The sequence below is a fragment of the Dermacentor andersoni genome, chromosome 10, assembly GCF_023375885.2.
Source record: "Dermacentor andersoni chromosome 10, qqDerAnde1_hic_scaffold, whole genome shotgun sequence".
In the NCBI taxonomy this organism is placed as follows: domain Eukaryota; kingdom Metazoa; phylum Arthropoda; class Arachnida; order Ixodida; family Ixodidae; genus Dermacentor; species Dermacentor andersoni.
The window spans coordinates 16,531,439-16,538,075 of NC_092823.1; the positions used below are offsets into that span (position 1 = coordinate 16,531,439).

At 46.4% G+C, this 6,637-nt stretch overlaps 1 long non-coding RNA gene across 1 annotated transcript; it reads right to left on the reverse strand.

The window, feature by feature from the left end:
• Positions 1 to 618: 618 nt before the first annotated feature.
• Positions 619 to 5,022, reverse strand: LOC140213687 (uncharacterized). The gene is made up of 2 exons (XR_011890589.1): positions 4,853 to 5,022; positions 619 to 783 (listed from the first exon to the last, which is right to left on the reverse strand). It is a non-coding gene; the product is annotated as an uncharacterized lncRNA (long non-coding RNA).
• Between the last annotated feature and the right edge of the window lie 1,615 nt (positions 5,023 to 6,637).

Consider the following 6,637-nt stretch of genomic DNA (forward strand, 5'->3'; position numbering starts at 1 on the left):
AGAGTCTGGCGGCACATTTTATTTGTTCGACATACCGAAGGAAGGAATCGGTCACGCTTATGTTACAGCGTTGCAACTTCTATCTTCTTGAGGTACGTAGGAAAAAATATAGGCTGAAGGTGCTTTATCAAATAATGCAGGATCAACTTTAGATTGATAAGCTCAAATATCTACATGCTCCAGGCAAAAGATACCCACGAACTAACCACGACTACATCATAAAGCCGGACCATACCAACAGTGATACATATCGATACTCATTTTTCCTGGATGCGATAGAAATGTGGAACCAATTGCCAAACGCTATTGTTAGCCTAAAAGATGTCGCCAACTTTGAAAATGCTGCTGAGGCATATTTATGAAAGTTTTCGATTTAGTTTTAAAGTGCCAAGTGATATGTGCGACTTGATATTCATTGTACGCATTTTGATGAATATCAGAAGTGTGCTGAACAGCATTCAAGTGAACATCTTATTCACTGTGAATTGACAAGTGTTAAGCAACTTTACGTACATTGACATTGTCTATATTTGATTTATGTAATTGTATTGTCCTCTCTGTTATGACCCTCTACGAGGGTTGACAGTATTAATAAATAAATAAATAGACAACAAGGAATGTCGGTAAGTATACTTTATTTTCAGCACACGTTTTTTTAATGAACGGCTGTTATACTGCTAAAATCTGCACATTTAATAAAAGTACACTGCTCTGCTTCATCACTCCATGCTAAGTGCAAGTATCCTGTACCAGGAAGTCAAACCAAGACGTGGGATGTTCAGTCTGTGAAAATAAAAACGAGTTTGAAACATTCACGTGCAAAAACTAAAGCACACTCAAGAAAATAAACACAGCACAGGAACATATCCAATGAATCAGAATTACCTTTGAGAGCAAACATATAGTTTCTATGGCACAGTCATCATCAGCCTGGTTACGCCCACTGCAGGGCAAAGGCCTCTCCCATACTTCTCCAACAACCCCGGTCATGTACTAATTGTGGCCATGCCGTCCCTGCAAACTTCTTAATCTCATCCACCCACCTAACTTTCTGCCGCCCCCTGCTACGCTTCCCTTCCCTTGGGATCCAGTCCGTAACCCTTAATGACCATCGGTTATCTTCCCTCCTCATTACATGTCCTGCCCATGCCCATTTCTTTTTCTTGATTTCAACTAAGATGTCATTAACTCGCGTTTGTTCCCTCACCCAATCTGCTCTTTTCTTATCCCTTAACGTTACACCTATCATTCTTCTTTCCATAGCTCGTTGCGTCGTCCTCAATTTGAGTAGAACTCTTTTCGTAAGCCTCCAGGTTTCTGCACCGTAGGTGAGTACTGGTAAGACACAGCTATTATATACTTTTCTCTTGAGGGGTAATGGCAACCTGCTGTTCATGATCTGAGAATGCCTGCCAAACACACCCCAGCCCATTCTTATTCTTCTGATTATTTCCGTCTCATGATACGGATCCGCCGTCACTACCTGCCCTAAGTAGGTGTATTCCCTTACGACTTCCAGTGTCTCGCTGCCTATTGTAAATTGCTGTTCTCTTCCGAGACTGTTAAACATTACTTTAGTTTTCTGCAGATTAATTTTTAGACCCACTCTTCTGCTTTGCCTCTCCAGGTCAGTGAGCATGCATTGCAATTGGTCCCCTGAGTTACTAAGCAAGGCAATATCATCAGCGAATCGCAAGTTACTAAGGTATTCTCCATTAACTTTTATCCCCAATTCTTCCCAATCCAGGTCTCTGAATACCTCCTGTAAACACGCTGTGAATTGCATCGGAGAGATCGTATCTCCCTGCCTGACGCCTTTCTTTATTGGGATTTTGTTGCTTGCTTTATGGAGGACTATGGTGGCTGTGGAGCCGCTATAGATATCTTTCAGTATTTTTACATACGGCTCGTCTACACCCTGATTCCGTGATGGCACAGTGAAGAAACCTTATTCCTCCGGCTTTTTTTGAGCGCGAGAAAATATGAAAGTGCATGCGTTCTCCCCATATTGTGTATCTGTCACCTTTTCACACACAACAAAGATGTTGTCTCAATGTGCCCAACTGTCTTTGCATATCCATTTCTCTGCTCTCATACCATGATACCTACAGTTAAAGGCTGTAGCAATGCTTAGCTTGAATGGACCAACACAAGCTACATGCATTGTGCTGTTGAACATGGCATTGTAAGTTAAGATTCATGCACAGCACATTCATGTGCTATAAACATTTGATTGTGATTGTGGGCGAGATAAATAAAAAGAAGGTATGTAAATAATAATGTTCCCTAATAAGCTGTGCAGAAGTGCTCTCCCGTTTGGACAGAAGCCGAGCACAGCTGCAGTGAACAAGAAGCCAACTTATACAGCATTTAAAATCTAGGTTCTAAATGTGTTACAGATTTTTCTGAGTTCATGGTCGAAAATCTAGGTGTTAAAGGTGACAAACATTTAAACAGGTCTCTATTCAGACTGGTAATGCTATGTGTCACCTAGTTTGATAAAATATACCATATCACTGGTCTCCCAAGCTAAGGCTGCTGTCCAGTTGCAAGTGCAAATCACTCAATTATGTCTTGGGCACGTTTGAGCAAAAGGCAGCCAAGATTACTGTGCCATTGAGGTCTATTTCCTGACATCTGATTTCTTCTCAGAAAGCCACCTCTCTAAAAAAAACCTTCACAACAACATAACCCAAACCTTTCTTGAGAAAAGCCATCACACTGGTCCTTGAACACTAATTACACAGTGGCTCCTTGTGATGTAATGTTATGTACGTCAGCACCTTACAAAGTACAGGAAAATTTAATACTGGCAGTGTGACAGGTACACAGAAAAGTAAAGGGATAAAACATCACACAGGCTGCCATGAGTGTTCATATCTCTATTTCAATGTGGATGTTTTTAGCAGTGAATACATGTTTTCATTAAACTGAGTCATAATGTTACAAAAGCGAAGGGCAAGGGTCTTTACATTCTAAACTGACAAATGTGCTTTATTACGATTCACCGCAATACAGGAGGTGTTTTGCAGTGAACGGTCACGTAAGGTTTTGGCTAACTACGGCGGGCGTGTCCTGCAGCGCGGCCTCTTGTGTATTGCGGTAAAGCGTATTAATGTGACAAGAGCTAACCTGGCATGTATGGCTTTAGCCAACAAAAGTTCTCAAGACATCATGCAACCTGCCACGAAAACCTGCTTTGTTGAGAGTAGAACATTAGGTTCGTCACTGACAGAAACCATACATTCCAGATTCACGTAAATCTTTCCCAATATCGGCATGCTTCACCGCAACACACAAATATGTTGCGGTGATAACGGTGGTCGAACAGGCTGGTGCAAATGTTTCGACAGGGGAGCGTGTCTTCATCAGGGCAACTGCTTTCCTTGGCAGTTTTCCTATACGTGAGACCCCCCCCCACTTCCAACAGGGGAGATTTAGCTGGACCTTTGCCAAGAAACGTACCGACAAGCGTTTGGTAGTGGCTGGTAGATATGCAGGTGTCTAAAAAGCGTTGCGAAATTCGGTTCCATAAGGTTAGCTTCAACGCAATACAAATATGTTAAGCGGTTAGACATACAAAATATTTTGCGGTGAATCATAGCAAGGGTACCTGGCCTTTGATGCAAAGCAGCTTTCCAAGAGGCACGGTAATCCCGTGGCTAGTTATGCAGTTCCCCGCATGCGAGTGAGTTCCCTGCGTTCGGCGGTTTCCCAGTGACATACAAAATTACATTGATTGACTGTGTTGTAAATGGGCGACGGCACTATATGCTGATGCAAAAGCGTCGTTTCGCTTTCGAAAACTGCGCTCGGCTAAAGAGAACAACCTTGACTCGCATATGACCAAAGCAGTTGAACAGGAAACTACGAAATTACGTAGCTGTTATGGAAGAAATCAACAGCTCAGAAAAAAATGGCCGTGTAAACATTAACTGGCTTACGAGGTCGACAAACCAACGGTTCAAAGCATCACAGCCACGTCCGAACTAGCGCTGAAGGCCGGCCAGTACACTTAGGCGCCTCGGCGCGCGTAATGTAACAGGAGACGGCAGGTGCACGCGTACATCATTACGGAACACATATTATTTATGTCGGTGAAAGCGGTCACTCTTCAGTTCTGACATGCTTCAGTGCGTAACACTAGTCTACTGCGGCGAAGCTGACTTCAGGACCCCGATTTCTTCAACTCATCTAGCGAGGCAGGTCCGTCTATCACGCTTGGCGACGTTTGACATTTTCTGCCTTAATTTCGTTTGTTCTTTTTAATTTTCTTATCACAGTGACCCTGTATCACGCAGTAGCAGAGCTAGTGCAGCGTCTTAGGTGCGTTAGGAAAGGTAAGCGTGTATGCAGCAGGCACGGCGGCATTGGCTCTTGTTTGGAAACTTCAAGAGACGCTCTTCCGCGCAGCGATGTCATTTGTATTATTAAAAGAATGCAGGTGATGATTAAATGAGCCGCAGCAAAGCTGTAAAAAAGCAGTAGTAATGCTGTTCTAAGATCCTCTCGCTCGAGCGAGATGGTCCTAGAAAAAAAGCGCGATGCAACGCGATCTGACGGAATAGCTCGTCATGCCAGTGTTTTCTTACGTCCTCGTTCTTACGCGTACCCTCCCCTGAATCAGACTACTGAATGGTTCTGTGCAGGCACTGACGATCCTGACGGAGGCAATACCACTCACATGAGCAGCTCCATATAAGATGCCACGGCCCATTCCACATGCCGGCTGCAATTTGACGCGGCCATGAGGCAAAATATGCGCACAAGGTACCTAATGGTAACGCATCAAACAGCTCACAGCCCCAATCCTTTATTACACGCATATAGCGTGGAAAGATGAATTACTCACGCTCTAAGTGGGCACGGAATACGGACCGTTTCGCAGCGCAGCCGGCTCCGTAAGACGGCCGCCATGGAAGTGAGCGGATGTGACATCATGGGTTATAGCGGACGTGACGTCATGGGTGAACGTAGACATTTCGGGCACCTTTCGTCTGCTGTGCCCCGGGCACAGCAGACACGGCCTTTCTCTGGCTTGATTCGGTGCGGCTTGGTGCAGGCGCACATACTTGGTGTGCGCCTGCTTTTTTTTGCGCTGGTCTTCGAACACATCGCTCGCTGCTCGCGCTTATATATAAGGAAGTGCTGCGCCGCGGGCGTACCGTGTATGTAAGCGCGCCAGAAAACTGCGCCTTGTTTTCCATTACTTTGTCATGTACCTTACCACTGAGTAGCACCAGCGATCGCTTCTAACAAACGCAGAAGTGAGTCTTTGCAGCGCGTGTCGCCATTAATTGACTCCCACCACAGCCATGTGAGGTGCGACTCCAGCAGCGGTGCAGTTACCCTGCAGCTGGCGGAGAGGAGGTGGCGCTTCAGTTTATTAACTTGCTAGTTTTTGCGTGTGAACGCCCGTGATAGCTCGTGAGGTCGTGCGGGACGAGCTGCTGGCGCGACATACCCACTCGGTGGCCCCGAAGGATTGTGCAAATTGATGAATGCCTCCTTCGCGGCAAGCGAAAACACAATCGAGGCCGCCTGATGACGGGCGACAAGGTTCCGCCGAGCCGGCAAAATCACGGCGGCATTGCAGACCGTGGACCATGGGTATTCGGCATGACCTGCGTGACCACCGGGCAGTTCCGACTATTCAAGGTCGACAGACGAGACGCGGCGACGCTAGGCCCCATTATTGCAGCCAACGTTGAACCGGGGACCACCATCCACAGTGATGAATGGGCCGCATACAACTGCATCCCGAACTTAGTGGATGCTAACGGAGTGAGCCTCAATCTGCAATGGGAAACTAAACCAGACAGCATGAAATTTGTGGACCCGATCACGGGCGTTCACTCGCAAAAAATGAAAAGTTATTGGCATGCAGAAAGTGAAGCGCCACCTCCTCTCCGCCTGGAGTCGCACCTCACATGGCTGTGTTGGGTAGTCAATTAATGGCCACACGCGCTGCAAAGACTCATTTCTGCGTTTGTTAGAAGCGATCGCTCGGCGCTACCCAGTGTGAAGGTACATGACAAAGTAATGAAAAACAAAGCGCAGTGTTCTGACCCTTTGCTTTTGTATGAATGTTTCCCGGCATTGCTGCGCGCTTACGTACACGGTACGCCAGCGGCGCAGCGCGAGCAGCGAGCGATGTGTTTAAAGACCGGCGCAAGAAAGCAGGCGCACACCAAATATGCGCGCCTGCACCTAGCCGCGCCGAATCAAACCAGAGAAAAGGAAAACAGCGACAAGCGATCGTATAAAAAGCGCAGTGCACAAACCAGACGCACACCAATCTGCGCTCGAAAAAGCGACTGTATAAAAGCCTAGTGCAGAAACCAGGCGCACATCAATCTGCGCTCGGAAAAGCGCGCGCAAGTACGTAGCGAGCCGCGCCAATCCAATCCAGAAGCCAAAGGAGAGGGGGGATGTGATGTGTGACACTAAGTTCAGTGTTACCCTTTTAATGACAACGCTAGAACATCGATCTGCTGTAATCAATACTATCTTGCTGCGCTGCCTCAGCATGCTGGCTTGAGGTCAAGTATGAGCACATTTAACTCTCTAACCTGTGCTACTCGTAGTGGGGTAGTGAATTGTCACCGAATCAGCCCGGCCATTTGTGGTCATTTGC